This window comes from Crocodylus siamensis, chromosome 14 (genome assembly GCF_052110815.1).
Source record: "Crocodylus siamensis isolate JL-2025a chromosome 14, ASM5211081v1, whole genome shotgun sequence".
NCBI lineage: Eukaryota > Metazoa > Chordata > Crocodylia > Crocodylidae > Crocodylus > Crocodylus siamensis.
The window spans coordinates 19,223,723-19,247,456 of record NC_143408.1 but is presented as its reverse complement, the minus strand read 5'-3'; the positions used below and the strand labels follow the sequence as shown (position 1 = coordinate 19,247,456).

General features: G+C 44.1%; 1 protein-coding gene across 1 annotated transcript in view; it reads left to right on the top strand.

The window, feature by feature from the left end:
- The first annotated feature begins 6,646 nt into the window (after positions 1 to 6,646).
- The window catches only part of ZBTB44 (zinc finger and BTB domain containing 44), a 53,839-nt gene continuing 36,751 nt past the window's right edge, over positions 6,647 to 23,734 (top strand). Inside the window, exon 1 of the mRNA XM_090027033.1 lies at positions 6,647 to 6,822. The gene's annotated coding sequence lies outside the window, so the exon portion shown is untranslated. The remainder of the gene's footprint in view (positions 6,823 to 23,734) is intronic.

Sequence of the window (23,734 nt, the reverse complement as noted above, 5' to 3'; positions counted from 1 at the left end):
CCTCTCTGATCTCACACATGCTTCTCCTGAACCAGATCAGAACCCAGTGGAAATACTACAGCACCGGGTTGAGCAGTTCTCTTTACTTTCCAAAGAGCCGGCTCGCAAGGGAATCTTGTCTACCCGCAACCGCCGGAGAGCCCAACAAAGTGTTTGTGTCTGGAGAGGATGGCAGCTGAGTCTTTCCAGTCTGACGGGACCATCGGATTTGTTCCTTCCACCCAGCCCTGCCATTACAGTTGTCCTGGCTCAGAATCACTTGCAGTCTCTCACATTTTTGCTTTCCTCTCTATTTTGTGTGGTTTCAGACCCGATCTGGTGTGTCACTGACAGCTGAGGCCCTCAGGCCCCAGGAAATGCATCCAACTCCACAGAGCAGTTTTCTCAGCAGTGGCCTGATGATTGAGTTACATTCCCCTTGGTCAATCAGTCACACTTACAGAGTGTCCTTTGCGGGAACATCCTGCTGTGCTACTCCGGAGATAAAACCCAAATAAAATGTAAGTGGGAAAAAAAACAAAAAACCTGGCAGTCACCAAAGAACTAAGTCAGCGGCTTGATCTAAAGTTAGTTAATGGCCGTTAAGGGACTAATATGGGCAGGAAGTGGAGAGATGAACTGAAGAAGTGTGACGCAGCTTCCAAAGCTTTAGTGCTAAATTGAGGAATAGGCAGCAATTTCCTGACAGGGTAGAAAGGAAAAGATTTCCCCTTTGGAACTACCCAGGTCGGCGAGGTAAGCATCACCGGGAGCCGAGACCATGCTATGTGCTATATAGAAGTAACTTGACTTGGTTCCTTAGTGGAAGATGACATGCAGGTCCCAAATTAATCTGGAGATAGGATCTGATCCAAGCCCCATTGATGCTGGTGTTAATGGAAAGTGTCCCATTGACCGCAGCGGGCTACTGAGAAGAGGTGGAACGTGTGTGACACTGGAATAACATGTTCTGATATCTTGAAACTGGACAGCAATGTAGGAACAGTCTGCACACTTGAGAATTACAGTGCCGGGTCAGAGTTCTAGGCTCCTGCCCTGGGCTCTGCCACTGACCCGCTGAGCAGCCTTGAGCAAGTCACTTAACTTCGCAGGGCTGCAGTTTCCCCACCTCCTGCATAAAATGTTGCGAGGCTCAGATACTTTGCCCATGCTTTGAATTCCTCCAGTGCTAAATATAACGAAAAAGGAGAAGTTATGCAGGAGCTGCAATTTTCTCTGAAATAAAAGCAGCAAAGGGAAAGACCAGTGTGACATCCTGATGGAGTGAGCCCATACTTAAGCCTGCCTGCCTGCCTAACAATGAAATTGCAAATGCATAAGGTCAAAAATATGTCCAACCTTAAAAGTGCTGGTGGCAGAAAAGAGAGCTGCTATGAGAGGAAACTGCTCGGGAGAAGAAAAGAGTTCTTGCTGAGGAGAAGCAAATTAACCACAATCCCAGCTTGTCAGCATTCATCTTGAGAAAATTAGCCTGCCTTGATATCAGAAAGGCAATTATGGTGTGACAGACATCACAAGGGCCAGGGCATATATCTGGGAGTCTTCTAGATAGATGGGAAATAGGAATGGCTGCGTAGATAGCCCGAGTGGGTTTTAAGTGTTGCTGCTGATGAATTGTGCTAATGCAGCCACGTACAAGATCTAACCCACGCTCTTGCCCATCACTCTGAAATAAAGGCTGCAAAAGGGCCTCCCAGATTCATGGAGCAGAACGAACACTTCAAACCAAAGCCTCAAGCATTCCACGGGAAGCAATGTGAAGTGCTACAAGCTGCTAGAAGTGATACACGACAGCTCTGATAACCGCCCTGATGCAGGCACCACTTCCAGGGAAAGCTCAGGCAAACATTCTCACAGTGTATGCTGGAGGAGTAGCAATTTCTGATAAAGGCTCTGCAAGAAGATAAAGGCTATTAGCACTTCTTCCAGCCAAAAGGGGCTCTGGAAACACAGCAAAAGAATCCTTGGCACTACAAAAAGTGACTACAGTACTGAATCCGCAAGGCTCAAAGACAGGGTGGTCTTCTATCTGCGGAAGGGAAGCGCAACAGCCTGCAAACTGCTATCGGATCAGAACCCTCCGCTCCCTTTCACCAGCGTAAGAATTGTGTGCAAAAAAAGGGAATTATGCAAGACAGGAGGTAGCAATACCTTGGCCCCTCATCTCTGGCAGTTACATGCAATGTGCGGGGTGAAAGCCCTAGAGCCACTTTGCGTCCAAAGGTGACATCTTTAAAAGCAACTGGATGTGTAGAAGCCTGAGTCTCACTGACAGCCAATAGGGCTGAGGCTTCTAAATGAATTCAGCGCTTTTGGAAAAAATGAAGCGAATTGGCTACGTCCGGTTTATACCTGTGCAATCCTATGCACAACAGTGAAATTGCTACTGATTTACAAATGAAGCGACCAAACTTAGTCCCAAGAGAGGTATGGGGCCTGATTCACTGCCGTGTCACTCCCGTTTGGCGCCAATGCAACTCCATTAATGCCAATGAATTAAGCCCAGAATGTTATGAAACGAACCTAAGGTCAAGGCAACCACCCCCAGAGCAAACGATCCACTCACTGCGGGGGTTTTTTTAACCACCTTGTTGAATTTAATAAAAAATTAATATCCCTGGTATAGATTGCTACAGCGTACTTCAAAGGAGATCATTCTCTATTAAATTACATAGGTTTTGAGGGCTACAGAATCCTATTAATCATCTTATTGGTTTCACTGTTTCTCAGGGTCTGACTATTCATTCCACCTGCTCAGTGCGTGGGAATTTGGCAGCTGCGACGTGTCAGTCTAGAGGTGTTAGTGTTGATTCCATCCAGACAGAAGCACTCTGATACAATTAATATCAATGCCCTTGGGATAACCTGAAGGTATCATTGCTCCTCACTGTGAAATGACCAGTTCAACAGAAAAAGCCCAGAGTAAAGATCACCTTGTATCATAAGAAAAATGAAGCCAAATTATTGGCTGGAATAAATTTGGTACAGCTGCTGCATTGATTTACAAGTACCCTGCTAACAATTTGGCTTATGGAGCTCCTGCTGGAATCTTTTCTGAAGGGGTTGAGGCCTGATGAACTCCTTTTAGTAAAAGCAGGCCTCTTCTGCCAGAGTGGGAAGAATCTCCTGTTAGTCGAGAGCCATCTCTTGCGAACCTAAAGGATGCAAATGTGACAGACTATATGCAATACAGCTATATTTACATGCCATTGATGGGCCAGGCGACAAGTGTCCCTTCCCAGTGCTGTGTAGTGATGTATAATACACAGAGAGCACTGCATAGTGAAAAAAACCCCATTGGCATATTCCAGCTCTGTGCCTCTGAAACCAAAATGATCTGTTGCTGATTAAAAACTCAACAAGACACACCAAGAGTTCAGTCAGGTGTTCTGGATCAGGAGCACCATTATGGTTTTTTTTTTTTAAGAATAAGAAATTGAATAAGGTACAAAAGAGATCCTTCTGGCTGGGGGTCTGATTCAAAGCTCTTTAAGGCTATAGGAGACTTTCTATTGACTTCAGCAGTGGTTGGGCCAAGAGGTGAGCAAGTAAGTTACTGCAGAATGAGGCACATGACATGAGAAAGAGGGAAGGCAAGTCAGAACTGCTGACCAGCCACAGAGGGACATTTGGCAGACTTGGCTGCAGCTGAAAGAGGGACATGTGAACAACTGCATGGAATGGTCCTGTCCCAGTATGACCGTGTGATAAATACCAAGCAGCTGTGTCATGCTGCTAAAACCTATGTAACTTGGCATCTGCGCACATGCTAAGATAATGACTTCACTTTGCTTCAGTCCTACACAGCTGTCAAAGTCTGAGCAAATGAATCAGGGCTGGGAAAACAGAGCTGGAAATAGGATTTAAGAAACCCGGCAGGAGGAGGCCGTGGAACTAGCAGAACCTGCTGCACCACAACAGGTCTACAGGCCGTTCTCATTGACTCGGTGGCAGCTGAGTAACCATCACAGTCGGCTGAGTTAATCCAGCTGCTGGTTATGTACGCACAAAATCAGCCTGCTAACAAACCATGTGGTATTTGCTGTGGAAGACAGAAGTTCCTCCTCATGGAAAACTGAGTTTCTAATTCTGCAAATGTTTGCCCCAGCTCCTCTACACTTAACTCCTTGGGGGTTCTCTATTGGGCATTGTCATAATTCACATGCAAAAAATATATATATGGATGTTAGACCAGACCTTATTCAATGGAAATATGATGGCTTGCACCAGCTGAGGTCCTGGGCCATGATCGCTGTCCATTCCCATGTCTTCATGCCTCCAGTGATGCATGGCTTTACCCATGACCTCCCAAATCATGCAATAAACAAGCTAGGGGTTGTTCTTTACACGCTTGCATCCCACAACCAAACTGCTTTCTTCTGGCTGACTATCTGGCAGCATAAATCTAATTCCCTTTACACTTCCCCTGGTTTTACACTTATATAAGTCCAGGGACATCAGTAAAGTGACCCCCCCATCACAGTCCCTGGTTTGACTGAACTTGTGACTTTTTCCTACTGTCATCCTGGAGTGCCACCCCCGCTTCTCTGGTTTCACACTTCAAGCTATCACCCGTCTCAATCCAACTCTGCCCCTTTCAGTGAAATCTCAACTACAGTCCTCAGGTGCTGGCTGTGATTATCTCAGCAGGGCTGATTTAGGATTAGGACCTGCAGCTCTGGTCCTTCCAGAAACTAGGACAGCATAACAAGTCACCAGGCAGACAGTCCTCTGACTGCAAACTGGTATTTCTTTAAAACAAAAGCATTTAAGAGGAAATGGATCTAAGCCAGTGAACAGTCTATAAGAGGAAATGGATCTAAGGCAGTGAACAGTCTATACATTTGTCTGTCTTTTCTGATGGTTTCCCATTCCCTGGAAGTGCTCAATTGCTTCCAGACGCTCCCAGCGGACCCAGTCTCACCTCCATCCCCGTCTGTTCTCAACAGAAAGAACAAGCTCCCCTCCCATCTCCTCTCAACCTTCCTTGGATCTCTAACACCCACTGCTGCCCAAACAGGCTTGCACTTTTTATTGGCAACAGGATACAAGATCCATGGAGCAGGGAGAGGAGCTTTTCTTGCCACCTTTCAAGCGTGAGCTGAGACGTGTTTAGCTGGGAGCTGCCATGTTGCCTTCCCGCTTGTTCTTCCAATGGCCCGTTTCTAAGCTAGACCAATACAGTCAGACAGAGAAGCCTAGTAAACCAACGTATCCCCTGCCTCACTGACCTGGGTGCATTCATAAAACCATCTCAGACCAGTGGTCTTTGATTAGTACACACAGCTCTGTGTCTGGCACACCACTGACTTACAAAGCTATGGGTGAGAGGAAAGTCAGGCTGAAAGGGGGTTTGTGGTCAACAGATCAATCCCACTTTACTATGTGGTAAAATGAAGTGGACATGCCTTACACTGGTGCAAGGCACTCCTAGGGTTGCCAGCTCTGTTTGAATCTATTCCGGGAGGTTTCCGGACTGCCAACATGCCTGTGACACACAATGTGAACATGCCCACGGAGCTGCAAACATCAGTTACAGATTACGGTGTGCAGACTTTACATTGGGAAGGCAAATGCACATTGCTATTACATTTTAAAAACCTACTGAACTACTGTATAAATCAGATTCAACATTTAATATTTATTTTAATGAATGCCCTATTGTTTATTTCCCAAGTGACACTCAGCAGTTTCTTGGAGATTTATATCTAATTCCTGCAGACTCCAGGACAACGCTGGAGGGTTGGCAACCCTAAGTGCTCTGCTGGGAATTAAGTTAGACACCAGGGTAGGGAGTGTGTTCGTCCCCAGCCAAACTCATCCCTGCAGCTCCTTGCTCAGTGCAACCTGCACCTCCTGCTGTCTGGAGGGTAGGGCCGACTACAGCGCTCGCCGATGGCAGCTACCTCAGGAGATCTGGTTGTACCAGCTCCTTCTTGCACAATCAATTTACTGTGATGGAGCAAAACCTAGTGTAAAGGGCTCCACAGGAATCACATTGTGCATCCATGGCCCAGATGCGTGGGGAAGGCCCGCAGCTGCAGCGTTACCAAAGTCAGTTGAACTTTGTCACTTTACGTAACCTGACACGCCGGCCCCACGAGGCAGGTGCTGCGGCACCATCGTGTACAACCCTGCGGCTGGGGGCGACTGCTCTGGCAGAAGACTTGCAGTGCCTCTGCAATCCCCTTCCTCTGCCCCATCCGCTGCTCAGCTTTCTCCCCCTTCCCCATCCGCTGCTCTGCTATCTGCCCCCTTCCCCATCCGCTGCTCTGCTTTCTCCCCCTTCCCCATCCGCTGCTCTGCTATCTCCTCCTGCCCCATCTAGTACTCTGCTATCTCCTCCTGCCCATTCTCCTGCTCTGCTATCTGCCCCCTGCCCTACTCTGCTCCGCTATCTGCCCCAAAGCCCCCCCCGCCGGGCCGGGCGCACCTACGCGTCTCTCGCGCCCGGGGGGCGGGGCAACCGCGCCCCCGGTGACGTCACACGGCCCGCCCCCACGCCAAGCCCAGCTCGCGCCCTCCGCGCCGGGGACAGCGCGGCGGAGTCCGGCCGCGGCTGAGCGTTTGCGCATGCGCCTGCCCCGGGCCGTCCGGCGCCCGCTCTCAGTGCGCCTGCGGGCTGCGCGGCCCCTCCCCCCCCACCGCCCGCCCGCGCTGCATTGTGGGACACAAACAAAGTGCCCGGCCAGGCCGGAGAGAGCAGCGCGACGCCTCGGCCTCGCCGCCCCGGCCTCCCCTCGCCGCCGCCGCCATGGCCCGGCCGCCGCCACCGCTGCCTCCGCGCGGGGCCAGATAGCGGCTCGGCCCCACCCACCGCAGGTAACGGCGGCCTCACGGGGGCGGGGGGAGGCCCGGGGCCGCTGTCGTGTCCCCCCTCCCCCCCGGGCCAGACCGCTTTTCGGGTGCCACCGCCCCGCGGCCCTGATCCCCCCCCGCCCGGGGTCCGGCCCTCAGCGCCTCGCACCCGTCCTGCCCGACTAGGCCGGAGCGGGGCCGCGTGCGGCCGGGGTGGGCCGAAATAGTGGGGTAAATAAAAGAGCGGCGTAAAGACGGTGCCTGTAAAGCGGGGGTGCGCACAGCACCGTTCTCTTTGGCTTCAAAAGCATTGATAAAGGCGTGCTCCCTTATGACTGAAACAGCTCAACCTGAAGAATAAATAGGCAGCACGAAAGACATTGCCTCTGAAACCAAAGTGTCTGGTCTGGGGCAGCAAAAAAAAAAAAAAAAAAGAGAAATGGAGGATAAATTGGAGCTCCTTGTGATGGGGTGTAAGCCCCATTTTCCCTCGCTTTATGTGGGTTTTGTAGGTGCGAATTCGCTCCTATGTAATGGCCCTTTTTATACCGAAAATTTGTTGATGCGCGAGGTAAACTCGCTCTTCTGCGACGGGTGCGGTGGAAGCCCGTAGGTGGCTGCTTTGTGCGGTGCATTGTGGGAGTGACGCACACCAAAACAGTCTCTCCTGTGTGGATCTGTGCTCCTCACTGGTTGTCTGTGACTTGCGTTTCTGTAGTTGTCTTCCCTGTCGCAATAGTGCCCTGTACTTACTTGTGTGTGCTGTCTGTTGTTGGTGAGTACCAAAATTGTCTCGTGAAAGTGGTAGAAATGGGCCTGGGGATTGGTATGCTCGAGGTCTTGGAAGGTATCCCTGTTTATCACGCTGAAGTGGGTTCCCTTCATGCGGATTTGAGTTATGCGCCATTTTCTAGGAACGCGTGTACAGCGTAAAGCAAGGGAAACCTGTACCACAGGTCGAGGGGAGTAAAATTTTGGGGGACTCGAGCAGGCTCTGCTAATAAGGGTTTGGTTTCATATTGGTGCCACGATTATCCATTAATTTTGAAATGATGATCACTTTGGGGTGGTTTCAAGCGTCTATCTCTGCCAAATCTTTTCAAGCCATCTTGTGTAGGTCTTTCATTTTCTTTGAAGCGTTACAGTTCCTGAGCTCTCTCAAGAGCTGGTCAGGTGTGAAGAGTTGTTGATCAGGGCTCATGGACAGAGGTGATATCTTTTATTAGACCCACAAGATATTTGCAGAAAAATTCTTTAATTTTTTGCAAGTATCTTGCGGGTCTAATAAAAGATATCATCTCTGTCCATGAACCCTGATTTGCTTTTTCCTCTAGACCAATATGGCCACAACCTGGTTACTGGACACATGGAAGAGTTGTTGATGGGATCCATTATGGGCACCATGTGTTAGATTTGTGTTGTGTTTCCTGCTGTGCTAAGTGGTGACGGTGTGTTTGCAGCACCCGTCACCCCAATATCTGGGGTTAAAGTGAGACAGTAGCATTTTTCTTTTGTTAATAGCCAGTTTCCCCGCAGCACCTCTATGCTTTCTTGTTTTAACAGACAAGTATGGAAGAAATTACCAGTAGTAAGGAAGGGGAAGTACCAGCCAGTAGTCAGCTAAACAAACCAATACCTTGTGACCATATGGTCTGCGTATACTTGCTGTGTGTGTGTGAGACAAGTGATTTTTTTCACTGACATACCCTTAACTTGTTAGTTATAAAAGAATTATCCCTGTTCATATTATGCAGCCTTTGCAGATGGCCACAATTTGGGGATTCTGAATCCTTCAGTGCCTTAAGTGCTCAAAAACTTCTGACTGAAAGGACTTATTTAAAGTAACATTGACATGAGAAGGGTACAAGACTTAAATGTTGTCTTAGTTAAGGGCAGCAACTTCACAAAACATTTTCAGAGATAGAAGTGCCTTTTAAAAAGTATTATCTAAGAATGCAGAAGTTAGGTGGTGTCTGTCTTACTTGTGAACTTCCATTATTGAAATAGCAAGTACTAAATTGCTAATCTGCTGAATATCTGGCAAAACTGAAAGTACTGTAAAAAAGTGAAAATTCCCTGCCCAACCTATAAATGAAAGACGGCCTTGTGTAGATCTGTTTAAATAGCTCATGCCCTTATTTCAAACTCCTTAGTAGTCCATGTGTTAACTTGTCTGCTTAGGAGCAAAATTGATACTCCTAGTGATGTCATTGGACAAAAACAAGCACTGAAGCATTGCTGTGTAAACTGTTTTTTGACAGTCCACAGAGTCAAATACATAAAAATCAACACGGGTTTCACTGTTACCTGTATAGAGCTGGGGAGAAGGAGAAGAGGGGTCTAAAGCTTTGACAGCAATTCTTCTAGCTTCCACCTCTAACCAAGTTATGGAGGAAGCAACTTAAGCTATACATTGTTTGCAGGCAGCCTCTGTATAGTACATATTAGATACTTTAATATAAATCACAAGTTTTAAACAATTTAAAGAGTTAAGAGAAACCAAAGTTTCTGCCAGGGAATGGTTTGTTAAATGTTACTGTTGTTCACAGAACAGTATTTTCTTTGGTTCCAAAAGAATTAATTAAGGCATGTTCCTCAGAGCACAAACTTTCTGTTACAATAGACATTTGTTTTTTCTGATGTACCTGTCTGCATTGTTAGTATAACTAAATGTAGTATGCACTAGCCTGCATGTAAGAAGTATTACTCCTACATTCATCTACAATAAGCAGTTTTACTAGGCAGCTTGAAAGCATTCTTGAATATCTATAGGCTGCTAAGATTGGTTGAAGATCGCTCTTCTGAACTAGATGACAGATTATTGTGTGGACTGTAGATCTGCATATTTTATATAAAAATTATTTTAAGCAGTTTTCCTGTAAACCAAATGGGGTTTTGCCAGGAATAAGTCTCCTGAGGAATATTTTTGGTAGCATTTACAGGTAATGTACCACTAGTGAACTGGAGGACTCTGTGGATGGCTATGGGCTTCATAGAAGCTTTCTTCTTCCAGGCTGAAGTCTTGAGGCCAGTCCATGTCGGTAATGGGAAAGAGCTGTTACTATCTTCCGAAGTATGCTTTACAACGTTAGCAGAGTGTTTTGTAGCTTGTCTTGGCACCTTGATGAACATTAAAAATCATGTTCCCAGAAGTGAACTTGAGTCCAGTTTTGAGTGGAAAAGTACCCGTCTCACTCAGCCCCACACTTATGCAGATTTCTTGGCAATGTTAGTAGAGGCATAGACTAGGTATGTGGCGACTGACCTGTTGTCTTAAACACGGGTGTGGTTCCTCCAAGTCGGGGTTCAGTCACGTACAGGGAAAACATCTTGTAACCTTCCCACATACATTGCTGTTTCTCACCCTTTGCTTGTTTTGTAGATTAAACAGGAGACTTTTCAGGTTCCGGGGCCAAGAAGAGTTCCTCTTAGGCATTTAGTTTTGCCTCCATAATTGATTCATTAGGGAAATAAAGCCAACTCTCGATGCTAAAAGAGTGATGACAGAACCACATTCCTGCCTTGCTTAAACTTGTTTAGGATTCCTTAAAGCCACTTCTGTTTGCAAAGGTGGCTATGTATTTACTTCTGTGTATTGGATGCTGACTAGCTGGCCCCAGGCCGTGCTGTCTGGATTGGTAATTTATTTCACTACTGTGTGTGAGGATTTTGCATGATGTGTGACTTTTGCCTTGATCACTCCATTCAGTCTAAGTGCAAGCATACAAAGTTTTGTGTAAAGCTTCCTGTCAGTGCAGCTTTCTCTTCAGCTTTGGCACTGATATGGGATGGGGCAAAGGGAGGTAGGTGTAAGGTGGAGGGTTACATTTTGCTTCATACCACAGTAAGAACCTAATAGTTGTATTTCATTAATCATGGTTCTACACTTACTTGGCTACCTGGTATGAAAATTAATGAAGAAAAGCTACCTTGTGTTCAGTTTTGTTATAATAATTCTTTGAATAACAGCGTGTTTCTCTACGGTGAAGGAATAGACCTGATTGTTTTAAATGGGGGTATAGGGTGCGAAAGCGCTGTTTTCTTCATGCAGTGAAGTCCTGTTGACTGTGGCAGTGCTAGGGAAATCACCCAACTAGCTTGGCCCTTTTTTTCTTAAAGAAGGAATTTTTCAGAGAAGAGAATTGATCTGAAACTTATCTAACCCTGTCTGAAAGCCCAGGGTTGTGTGCAACTTTTCCAAAGGCTGGTAAGATCTGAGCATTTCTGATCCTACTGAATTTGGTGATATTCATGTTTGTGTTAACAGCAACAGGACTTGTTTTGCAAGTAGGAATGTAATTAAAAAAAGAAAGCATGCAGGAGAGCGTGCATACTGAAGCATGCCCCAGTGTGTTTTGGTTTCTCCTTGGAGCTTAAACACTAGTGTAGCTATGAATTGTTTTGACCTGCAAATAAGCATGCTAAGCATCCCACTTTGCTTCAGATTTCCTTTACACAGCATCTCCACGAATAGCTTTTTAAAACTGGGATGGAGTTTACTCAAGCTATGTGTGTAAGTATAAATATTTCTGTCACAATGTGAAAGAGTAAACAGCAACGCGGCAAAAAGAGCCGGAGAACACTGCTTCCGGAGCTATTGCCATGTTGGGATAGAAGCTCCGGGAAAAGAAAGAAAAGAGGAGAAGGGAGTCAGAAAGGGAGAAGAAAAAAAGAGCATCTGAAGGAGAAAGTGAGGGAGGAAGATGATATCCAGGAGATAAGACACTTACCTCCAGGATTTTTCTCGTGGCTGGAGCGAGCAGAGCTCAGAGAGGGGCGCATCCCTGAAAAGGCACCGGAGACACGGCCGCGCTGAGAAGTAAACAAACAAAAAAGAGAAGAGTGAATTGACTCGCTCCCACAAGCTTAGTGAAAACAACTGAGTGCTGACCACAAGGATTCAAGACTTCAGGCACACACCAGATGAAAGGTATGCACTCAGGATAGCAAAAGTAAAGAGTGAGAAATAACAAGACTTGAAGAGAAAAGCCTGCTCTAAAAAAAAAAGAAAAAAGGACCACTTCTGTTTAAAGATAATGAAAGTTTCTATAGTGTTATAAAGAATAAAGATAAAAACTAGTGTTAATTTGCATCTGATTGTGAATATATATATATATATATATATATATTCCCACACACTTGCCGATATATATAATCAAGTGAAGTTTTCCTCTATAATACTGAGATTCCTAATAGAGACACCTAAAGAGTAAAATAAAACATCATATATATATATAACAACCCTTCTGACAAGTCACATCATAAAGCAGAACATATAATAACATCTAAGACATGGCAGGCGGGAAAGTCGGGGTACTTACAGCTCTTTGGGACATTATAAAAGGATACAGAGAGGCAAGGTCCACCGTCACACAAGTTTGAATGGTTTGTGCTTGGAGCTTCTAAACTGGACGTTAGTTGAAACCCTATATATAACCAAAGAAAATCATTTCCTGCAATTGGCTCAAACTCTTTTACTGTTTTACTAAAAAGTTATTGCCATGTGGAAAATTTGGGAGCTTTCTATGTTGTTTGCAATGATTGTGCTGCATTTTTAAAAGAAAACAAAATTGAATTTTGACTTGTATATCTCCCTCCACTGTACTGCATATTTGTTTTTTGCAGGGCTGGTTCTCAGAACTGTCCTCAGTGTTCCCAGTTCACTATCATTAAAGTGTCTGAAGTATTTGGTATAAAAGCGTAACAAAAATCGGGAAGAGAGGGGAGACGCTAGGCAGAATAACTTAATATTTTGAGGTTTTTTCTGACACAGTGTACGGTGATTCCTGTTGCATGTTGGTTGACACTTTAGTGTGTGTGGGTGAGAGAGAGAACATCCTATAGGTTCATTTTATGTGCTAATCTGAATGAACTGTGTGGTGCCATTTCTACACCAAACGGTTATCATATTTACTCAACTATAAAGTGAGGTCTTTTTCCCATGATCAGAATCAGGGGGGCAGTGAGGGGGGAGAAAGCCCCTTATCTTATATTCACGTATTGGAAAAACCTACCGCATTAAATTCATTGCCTGTCATGAAACTGCTGCCAGACACAGCATGTGCTTAATAATGAAAACAAATTATGAAGTTGATTAAATGCAGCCAATACTAAGCATGCTTGTAAAAATGCACGGCCCATACTGGGACAACATGCGGATGGGAACCTTCCACAAGGATAGGTTAGTGCAGCCTGTCTGAATAAGATGCGTAGTGCCCATTGTGCTCAGCACTGACTCTTTTTTTCAGCTCATGGTGTACCACTGCCTCGAATAAATTTTGACTTCCTCTTCACTCCCACAGCTGAGCAGCACCTTTCTTTCTCATTTTCAGTGATTCCTGCTTTTTCACCAGCCTTAGATGTTGCAAATGTCACCAAACTTCTGTATGGGTGAGAGGCCCTGTTATCCCTTCTCTCAGCCTGTCACGTGTGATTAGTGTGTTCCCTCCTTCCAAGAGGGCACCCCACACCTCATCTGCATACACATTTTGGAGGATCCCAGGACTTGTGGCAAGAACACCTGGTTCCATTTGTGAGTAGGGAACTAACTAGCCCATAGACCCTTGGCAGGGAGAGGGGAGATATCTGGAGTACCTGCACTGAGCAACGCTGGGCTGTGGGGTCACCATGGCTGGAAATCCTGTGGATTCTACTGGGGCCCAGCCCAAAGAACCATATGATAAATCATGAGCCTTTTGGCTCTGGACTAATACTGTGCATAGTTTGTACTATTGATACGTAGATACAAAAGTGCTGCTTAAACATGTAGTTATTGAGTACCTGGGATAAAACTTGCAGCAGCTTGTTTTAAAAAATTGAAAAGTAAATGCACATCATTTTTAGATGAACTAAGTCTATGAATACCTTGAGTAGTTTGCCTATATGCAGATTACTACAAGTATCTTTATTTCAAAATCAGTGTTTTCAAATGAGCCCCTCAGTTCCATGTGCACAGGGAGAGAATGCTCTGATAGTAATGTGGTGGAGGAGAGAAGTTGGAGGCCAGAGGGAAAGGGGCTGCCTGACTTAACCCCCCCCCCCCCAACGCACTTTATTTTACCTCCTTTAGCAGTGGGAAGGAACAAATTCAAGGCAAACTTCCTTGAATTGGATTCTATACCTGGAAAATTATAACAAATGTATAGGTGTTCCATAAATAAAATCTAATGGGGGAATTGTCTTGTATTCAAGATAGTCTTATATTTGGGTAAATAAGCTATTTCAAAGCAACAACTTATGAAATCTAAGCTCAGAAATGAAATGGACTTTAGTGGTGCTTGTTGTCCAAACAATGAGATTGGAGTAAGAGTTAGCATATAAAGGGATGCCTGCGCAAAATTTAAATTGAATTAATGAAGGGTGTGAATTTGAGGTCAGCTAGTTAAAAACAGCATTAAAATCCTTGTGGGTATGTTTGTTCAGAAATAAAGTGACTAATTTTAAATGAGTTGGTCCATACAGGTTTTAATGTGGTTTCATGTATCTCCTTTTAAAAAATTATTTTTTCTGAGTATCTCAGTGCAGGTGGGCACTAAATGTAGTATAAATAATGAAGAGAAGAACTATATGCTGCTTTTATTCATCTAGAATAGTGATCCTAACCGTTTGTTTACAGTTTGTTGCGTTAGGAGTGTATTTCCGCCTGTACTTTGGCAAGTGAGTGACTAATCCTCTTCAAGTGTAGTTACAGTAACACTTGAAGCTATGTGAGCTCAAAGTTAAAGAAAACCTTGTGCTAGTAAACTTTAGTGGGAAGCTTGCAAACCTGGGGAGAGAGAGCAGTTTTGTATAGTCAGTATAATCAAGGCAGACACTGGGTGTTTATTTATCATTGTAAATACAGACATCTTGCATAAAATTAGTTAGTTTATCAACCAGTCTAATCTCCATACAACTTTCAGACGTTAGAAAATTCAGAAAATAGTGAGAAATTCCACTAAGGTTTTGTGGACTACTTAAAAGATATTACCTGGATACTTGAATTTACCAGTTCAGCTCTACTGTTCAAGCAAAACAATATCAGCAAGGGTTTGAATTTGCTGCCTCTTGATTTTTATGATGGTGAAAAGTGAACTTTGGAGCCCAATTTGTACCGTGTCAGTGGTGATGTTCTTAAAAGCGGCCTTCTAGAAGAGGAGTCTGACTTTTGCTTATTTGTTGGAGGAAGTGGCTGGGAAGGCTGTATCACTGTGGTATACTAGGACCTCAAGAGCAGTTCAAAATAGTAGGAGGGAACGAGAGCTTTCATAGCTTAATGCTAAAGGGAGTCATAAGATGACTTCTGATCTCCCGTGTATCAGAAGCTGTTACATTTCATTGAGTTACCTCTATATTGAGCCCAGTAACTTAATTAAATTAAAGCATTTCAGTCCTTGAAACAATTGGGTGCCATATGACAGACAAAGGTGCCGGCATTGTCTGAGACCCTGTGCTGCCAAAGTTTTAATGAGAGAGATCCATGCTCCATGTACCAGAGGAAGGTGTGGGGGGAGGTAGGCTTAAGTATAACTTGGGTAAGATTTCTTCTTTCCAATTCCGAATTTCAGTTGACCCTGAGCATATGAGCAAGGCACATCAGCCAGGCAGCTGAGACTGTGAGCAATGGTGAGTCCACAGTTTTGCTGGCAAGCTGTTCTAAGGTTTAATCATTCTTGCTGCTAAGAAATTAAGTGTTCTGTTTTGCTTTTTTAATTGATTTCCCCTTCCCCCCCTTTTTAAAAATCTTTTTGTTTTAAATCTTTCAGCTTGCTTCCACTGGATCTTTTATATGCTTTTGTTAGCTGGGTAGCAAAGCTTGCCCCCCAGACACCCTCAGATGTCTTTCTTTTGTGAGTACTTGCATACAGCAAGTGACATTGCTTCTTGACCTTCTCTTTGATAAGCAGAATAGGCTGAGCTCCTTAAACAAGACTTGCAGTGTGGTGCTTACCATTCCCTGGATTGGGTTTTTTGGCTCTCTAAATGCTTTTCAGCCTTCCCACGGCCTTCTGAACACAAATATTGAAACCTGACAAGGTAGAAAAGTAGAGGTACACCAATATATCGGTCCATATCAGATCTGCACCAATAAAAGGAAAAATGTTATTATCGGCAATCAGCTTTTTTTGGCCCGTGTAGGTGATAATATCACTGATTAAATGCAGTGTGCATGCATGCAGCCGCCATGCACATGGCCAGGAATGCAGCTGGGCAGCTTAGACAGCAGTGTCCGGCCAGAAATTCGGTGGGGGTGGGGATGGGGCATGAGGAGGGGCAGATTGAGGCTGCCACAGTGAGGGAGGAAATGAGGCAGGTGCTGCCCAGCTGCGGTGCGGCACAGGATGGAGCCATGGGTGGCTCATCCAGGGGGCGCAGGGAGTGGAGCACCTCCCGCCGCTGCGTGCATCCCCAAGGTAGGCATGGTCCCCCTGGATTTGTGTGCAGACCAAGGGTGGGCTGCCTGCTGCAGTCTCGCACCTGGGGGCTGTGCTGGCCTCTTCTCGTTGTGGGGGGAGCTGAGCTGGGGCTGTGCTCAGGGCAAGGACAGAGGGCAGGCAGTGGCGGCAGTAGGAGCGGGGGGCCACGAGGTAGGCTACATCCACCTCAAAATTCCCCATATCCCCCCCTCCCCTCCTGCGCCACTGCCGCCTACCCCAAATGCAGTCGTGGCCTGCCTCGCAGCCCAGAGCCTGCAGTGAGCAGCCCGTCCCTCACCCTACACAAACTTGGGGGGCATATGCCCCCATGCCTCCCCCAGGGGTTCACACAGTGATGGGGAGCCCCCCCACATGCCTTCCCCCCCACAGACTTACTCTCCAAGCAGCTGCACATATCAGCTGTTGGATCAGTATCGGCCGATATGGCTGGTTAATAATCATCCATTGGTATCAGCCAGAAAAATCTTTTATCAGTGCACCCCTGTGCTATTACCAACCCTATACACACAGGGGAGGTTGCTTCTCTACTTCTACTTGGCATTGCCCTTTTTATACATCCAAAGACTTCATTTTGGAACAGAATTGCTCTGAAACCTTAAGTTGAGGCAATTATACATACCCTCTTCTAAGCCCTTCTCAATTGCTTGTTTCAAGGCAAAGCCTCCCATTTTTTCCATAAACTCTGCAATCTTTGCTTCCAAATGTATTGCCTTGCATTTTTAACTCTTAAAGGGTATTTTTGTTTGATTGTGACCATTGGATCAAGCAGTTCGGGGCAGTTCAACAATTACCTGTCCTCCTTGTAATGTGCTAGCCTACCAGTACTGGCTGTTTGCCAGTTTAACAGTCAAGAGTTCATACATTATTTGATTAGTGATTCCTAATATTTTTGGAACATATTCAGGCCTTTAACTTGGAAGAGCTTGGTGGTGCATGTCCTCTTTCAGTCCACTTACCTATGTTTTTCTGTAAGGCTAGGGTCTGAGGACTACAGCTTGGAAATATGGTCTTTAGAGACCATTGGAAAAAAAATGGATTAGCATTGAACCTAGAATGGGTCTGAGAGGCAGGGAGGAGGGGAAAGACACTGCTAGAAACTTCCCTCTCTGTTGCTTATTTTCCTTCCATTAACAGCTCCATCTTGATTGGTCAGTGAATTGTTTTAATCCTTTCAGTGCATGCTCTGTTAGCGCTGTGTCATGCAAGTTTTTAATTAAAAAATGTCATGTGCTACTAAGTCGAATGCCTCGGACAAATCCAAGTAGAGTTGCCCTGCACTTTTTGAGCAATTGCAAAATGGGGAGGAGGGAGCTTTGAAAAATATCCTTCTCTTGATTAATATCTGGGGTTCAAAATAGGTGGAAAAAATTAAAGTTTGTTGATAGCCAACTGTAATTGGTAAATATGTTTGTAGATGCCTAAACAAATGCTTTTGAGTGTCTAGACTGACGTTTACAAATGCGTGTTCCCTCCAGTTAAACGGATGTTTAATTGAGGTAAAGCTCTTGTCTAGACAAATCCTCAGTTGCTCAAGTTTCAATTTTGTCATGCTATAATACCAGCAAAAAGTCAGACTTTGTTGAAGTGAATTTTCGTGCACATCTTTATACATCCAAAAAGACAAATGGAATTTTCTTTCTCCTTCATGGAAGAAAGTATGTGCCCAACCAGATTACTGTAATGTTAAAATTAAAAATAATATCAAAACATAAAGTTAAGGTCAAGATTTTGTTGTTGGTTGCTTTAAATAAAGCCGTATGTAATTTCAAGTGCTTTTGCTGTGAAAGTATTCTGTTAACAATCAAGGTGAAGTGTCCTAGCTGAATATATTACAGGACATATACATTAAAATATACCTGCGTGTTGGAAGCAAGCAGGTCCATTAATCTATCCATTTGACTAAGTTGGAAATTATGGGTATAGTCCTCTCAATCTAATGCTTCAGTAGAGCCTCTTGGAAACTTCTGAATTTAGGAGTTTAACTGATATTTTAATTAATATGAATTTTGGCACTGAAGTGCTTACTAACTGGTTACTAATTACCCTAAACGTGATAGATTTATATGTTGGGGCCGGGGGTGGGGGGAGGTTTTGGTATTTGTTATATTTTGGATAGAACGCTATTGGGGGAGGTTGTTGCTTGGTTTTTAAATATGAAACCCTCTATCAAGATTATAGCAAAGAAATGCTGTAAAGCTGTAATTGATTTAATTGACATCTCAAATACCATACATTCATATTCTAACAAATGCACAGTGGGAATTTTTCTTGCTGGCCTCTTGAATAAGAGTTTTGATTGTCTGGGTGTAGCAAATTACTATACATATCTGCAGCGTTGTGGTTTTGCTGGGCATGTGGTTTCGTCCTTTGTTTTTCCCAAGTTTTTGCAATTCCATGTGAAATAATATTTACATTGTATCTAGTTACTGATCTTTGAAAGGTCTAGAAATTATATTAAATTGAGATAATTGTAACTTCACTATTCAATATTTGAGAAATGAAATTAAAGGCATGCTAGTGCTGTGAGGATATCTGGCAGCTATCAAGCATAAAATGACTGTGCAACAATCTTTGCATGTTGTTGACTACCTTCCTTTCTTTAAACTAGAGCTTTTCTTTGAAAATGGAGAGAGTGCCTAGTTTGGCTGTAATTAAACAGATTAAAATTGTAGCACTTCAGACTTTTTCTAATGAACGCACCAGTGCCATGGTTTACATACCTAAAAATTGATCTGCCTTAATCCTTCAGTTTTGTCTGGACTAGAAGTTGTGGCTGTTTAATGTGGTATCAGTATTAGTATTATTCCAGCACTCCTTATAGCCAATTACAAATCTCTCAGGTGATTAGGTTATCTACAGCTTGTTCCACATATCCTAGGACTTGCTTCTAAGGTTGACCATTACCGTGAATGAATTGGATCTGTTTAACCCTTGCTGTCATATTGCAGTATGCCAGACAGATTGGTCTTAAGCCTTTATGTCTGCAATTCTCAACCATGGTCCCATGGCACGAGGTTCCATGGGCTGCTTCACAATGTTAGCACTGTTAGGTATGTAAACATGATTCACAAAATTAAACTGAGAGATTTCAAATAGGAATCCATTGGAGGTGCACCGATACATCGGTCTGATATTGGATCAGCACCAATATAACGAAAATTGACTGAATCGGAAGTTGGCCTGATGTGGCTGATGCACCCCATGCATGTGTGCAGCCACAGCACAGCACGTAGGTGGGAAGGAGCCTGGCAGCTTGAAGAGCTGCATGCAGCTAGTAAGTCTGTTGTGGAAGGGGAGGGGAAAGGGAAGGGGTGTGCAGGGCCCCTCTCATGAGAGAGGGAGTGGGGCTGGGGTTGGGGCAGGCACTGTGCCCTCCGAGTCTCAGGAGGCACCACTCTAAGAGTTCTGCTAAGACTTCCGGCTGCATACCAGACCAGCCAGTTGCAATGGTGTGGGATACCTAGAGGACCAACCAGACCTGTCACAAAATACTTGGTTGTCCACACACTGAATCAGTTCAGAATAGTACTTGTATTTTCCAGGTACACTTCTGAACCATTCTGGGTGGATTTATATCAGTTTAACAGACGTATGTCTGTCTGCTTCAAATTTAAACCACACTTTAAATTGTTATAAGTGGTGCATGTGTCAGTGCCTTCTATGGCCACACATCTTCCAGCTGTAACAGCAGCCAAATTATTGCATCTGATCAACTGACTGCTTCAGTATTAATTTATGTACTTTTCATTTGTCTAGTGTGGCACTGTTATTGTGGGCAATAGGCTTCTAGTTTCTCAGCTGTAGGCATTTAGCAATTTGATTCTTTTGGTCTGAGATGCAACTGGTGCAGCATTCCTGCAACAAAACCAAAGGTTCAAAACAAAGTGCAAAGTTTGGAGTTGTCCAGACCAGAGATCAGTGTTAAAAGAAAATCCAAGGAAATAAAGGTGGCTTACAAGAAGACAAAGGATAATAATAAATCCAGAAATGTGCTAATGTGCATTTCCTCCTTGAATGAATTGCCTCACGAGACTTCCCAAGTACAAGGCTGGTGTACTTAATGAATGTGGCCTTGGTACCTGGAATCATTAGGTTTGGGCAGGTGATGTTTGATTTCTTCAGGGGTTTGAAGAACTCTTTCTGAATCTCAGGGCTTATTCAGGAATATTCAGGCTGATGCACTCTGCAGAAGAAAACTGCAGTGTAGAGCACAGCCTGGCAACAAGTTCCTTTTTATTTGTCACATTTCTTCATTTGATATCTGTGGGGAACTTCACTGTTTTCTGGAAGTGGCAATTATGAATTGATATGGCTTTATAAGAGTGCAGATTTTTTCGTCTTCTGGTGGTCTTGGATAGTATCCCTATTCCAACCTTTTTTGGATTGTGGATTTCCTTTCCACCATACCGCACCCAACCTTCTTATCCTATTACTATCACCTACAAGTCTTCTGGGACACAGCTTAGGATGGTAAACAGGTCAGTGTACCTACAAATCTTTGTGCAAGGGGGGAGCAACCAGGGGAAGAAAATCGAACGCAAACCGCATAGTATATGTGGGTGTAACAGGGAGGAGGGAGTGTTTCCTTGCTTTCACTCAGTGTCTGTTTTCTGTAGTCATCCATATTACAGGAATGGTTCTGACCCCTTATCTAGCAGTGAAGAAAAAGGGAGAGGCTTTGTGGACTCCTCCAGTGGCTGAACTTGGTTATAACACATTCCCCAAATGTGGGAGTTGCAGGTAGCGTTTTTAAGCCAAATGTGAAATCTAGATAGTTCCATGGCTTCACATGGACTTGATAACTTGGTTGAAAATTTTTTTTAATATATTCTTATCATCGTGATTTATAAACAATTGGTACCCTCAGTGACTTTTTGGTAATGTGCAGGGTGCCTCAAGTGGTGAAAGAGTGCACTGCATGCACAGCATGTGTGCAATGTAGGCAGAATTATTTGAGGTGCAGACACTGCCTTAATCTGGTTTCACATATGATCACTATGCATTCCTGTGGCAAAAGATGAGGCTTCCTATATTTTAATATTCCATTTATTTATTTTTTAGTATTACGGGAATGGTCTGTTTCCCCTCTTCTCTCTGTTACATTTGACACACTTTCCATGTATCTAGCAAATCTGTCTGTACATTAACAGAATGTCTGCTGCATAACTCGTGGGCTTTCTTCCCATTTCTGGAAGGCCTGGGCGCTCTCATTCCAGAATGTGCAACAAACTGATGTTTTCCATCATTGCCGCAGCCTGATGGAGGTAGAAATAGTCTGCTGCCCTGAGCGTTCTTTGTTTCTTTTCCTCCTGTGTGGTTGACTTTGTTCTTTTCCCTCTTTTTAAAGACTATTTTAAATTGTTAATTATCAATTACCGTGGCTGGCAAACCTTTGAGAAGCTTGATGGGAAGGGGGGAGTATACCATCTATCTCTAGGTAAAAGCATGGATGAGATCCAATACTGAAATTAGAAAATGTAGGTTAAATGTCCAAACTTTCCCTTGCCTGCTTGCTTAGAAAGGTTTAGTAGTATGTTGCCGTAGACACCCAACAAGACTACAGGCCTCTCGCACAACCTTTCCCAGGCCTGTTCTTTAAAAAAAAATAAATAACAAAAATTCAAATTGGACATCCTTAGGGATGCTGGCCAGAAACATGACTGCTACTTTCAGCTGCAGTTTTCAGATTTTAGGCTGCTGAGAGGGAGTGAGTGAGTGACAAGCCAGAGCATGGTTGACTGTTCACCTCGGCAAATCTGAAGAGACAGGGAGCTCCTGAGATACGAGCTTGAGAGATTTAAATATTAACACCAAAATGTTTCAAGTCTCACCCTATTCCATTTGCCTCATGTGCTTCCTCTCTTCTATGCAGCTATGTTTTTTGGAATATGTAAAGTTGGAGTATTTGACATGGGCCCTTTACCAGCAATATCGTGTCTCAGCCATAGCCTGTGCATTTGTCCCTAGGAGAATGCAGAGGAAAAGAGAACCGGTGTCTCGAAGAGATGAAGACTTGCCAACTCTCAGGCCTGACAGACAGACTAGGCCTCGGGTGTTACTTGCTGGAAAAGCATGCGTCAAGTCTTCATGTGAAATGTGAATTATAGCAGCATGTTCTCACATTTGGAAGTTAGTTTTATTTTTACTGTTAGAATTGCTGTCTTGGTCTTGTTTTTATAATGTGGCTGCATCATCATTTCAGATTTATTCTGTTACAAGATTTCAGGTGGTTTACCATCTCTGGCTACAATAACATTGTGTTTTTTAAATAAATAACTTATACTTCCACTCCTTAGCGTCATGTTTTTATACCTCAAAAAAAAATTGAAGCTATACATTTTTCCGCCATGCCCTCCCCTCCATATGTTAGGATTACAAAATGTTAGTGTCTCTTGTAGTCCCACAGCCTCAAGCAAAAGCAGTTGTATTCCCCAAGTAACATTTTCATGACAATAATAACATGGACAATAAAGACTTTGACAATTCATCCATTAATTTCCTCTTGCATAGACTTAGCATATGGGAGTACTGGTCATTTCTTGGGTTCTTTGCACTAATGTTTCCATATGGGTCTAGGCTTCTTGAAAGAGGCAGGTGGCTAGGCCTCTGCAGGCAGTTTGGGCCCCAAATCCTCCTTTGTTTCTGCAAATGTTTTTGAAGGATGCACTGTGCCACCAAAACAGAAATCATGTTTTTCAGCAGCTTGTGGCTGAAGGTAAGCAGGCATATATATTAGGTTTTTAGCCTGATAGAGGTGTAACATATATCACTAGCATCTTGTACCTGTTGACGGTGTAGTTATTTCTCATTCGTACATTAGGAGGAAGTTTCATAAAGCCAGGGCAGCAGTTAAGTGTGTGGGGTCATCTAGAACAGCAGTATGAAAAATTAATATGTGGTTGCATGATCTTGAATATGTCTTCATGTATTTCACTGTTGCCTCTATGAAGGTCATGTATGAATGTTCCTGGTACACCAGGGACTTTGTAATGAAAGTAATGAGTTGTTGTGTTTATATTTCTGTGCTGCATTGGACGATCGTGGATAGGTGAATGACTGTAGCCAAATCAAGAATCCCAGCTACTGAATTTCCTCAGTAATAATACATTGTGGGGAGGAGGAGGGAGGAATACTAGCCACTTTTACCAAATGAACCTGCAGTTTCACCATATGACCTTGCAAGTGTTGCATTGGATTTTTTTCAGATCTAGTTTCCTATCTGTGACAAATGGGGTTGGGGAAGGGCTGGATTCCTGAGTGGCTGTCACATGCATCTAGATAGATATTCGGGCCAGCACCCTGGCGCATTGGTGCTACACTGAAGAATTCCTCCTTTAGTTTGTTCTTCAGAGCTGGAATAACAATCTAGTGCATTGTACATACCTCCAAACAGGGCCTCTGATACAACTACTGTTGGATGATGATCTGTTGAGGCTACTAAGGGGAACTTGCAAAATTCCATATCATGCTGCCAGATCCCCTCCCATCTAGACAGACAGATGTATGCAGAGCTGTTTCAG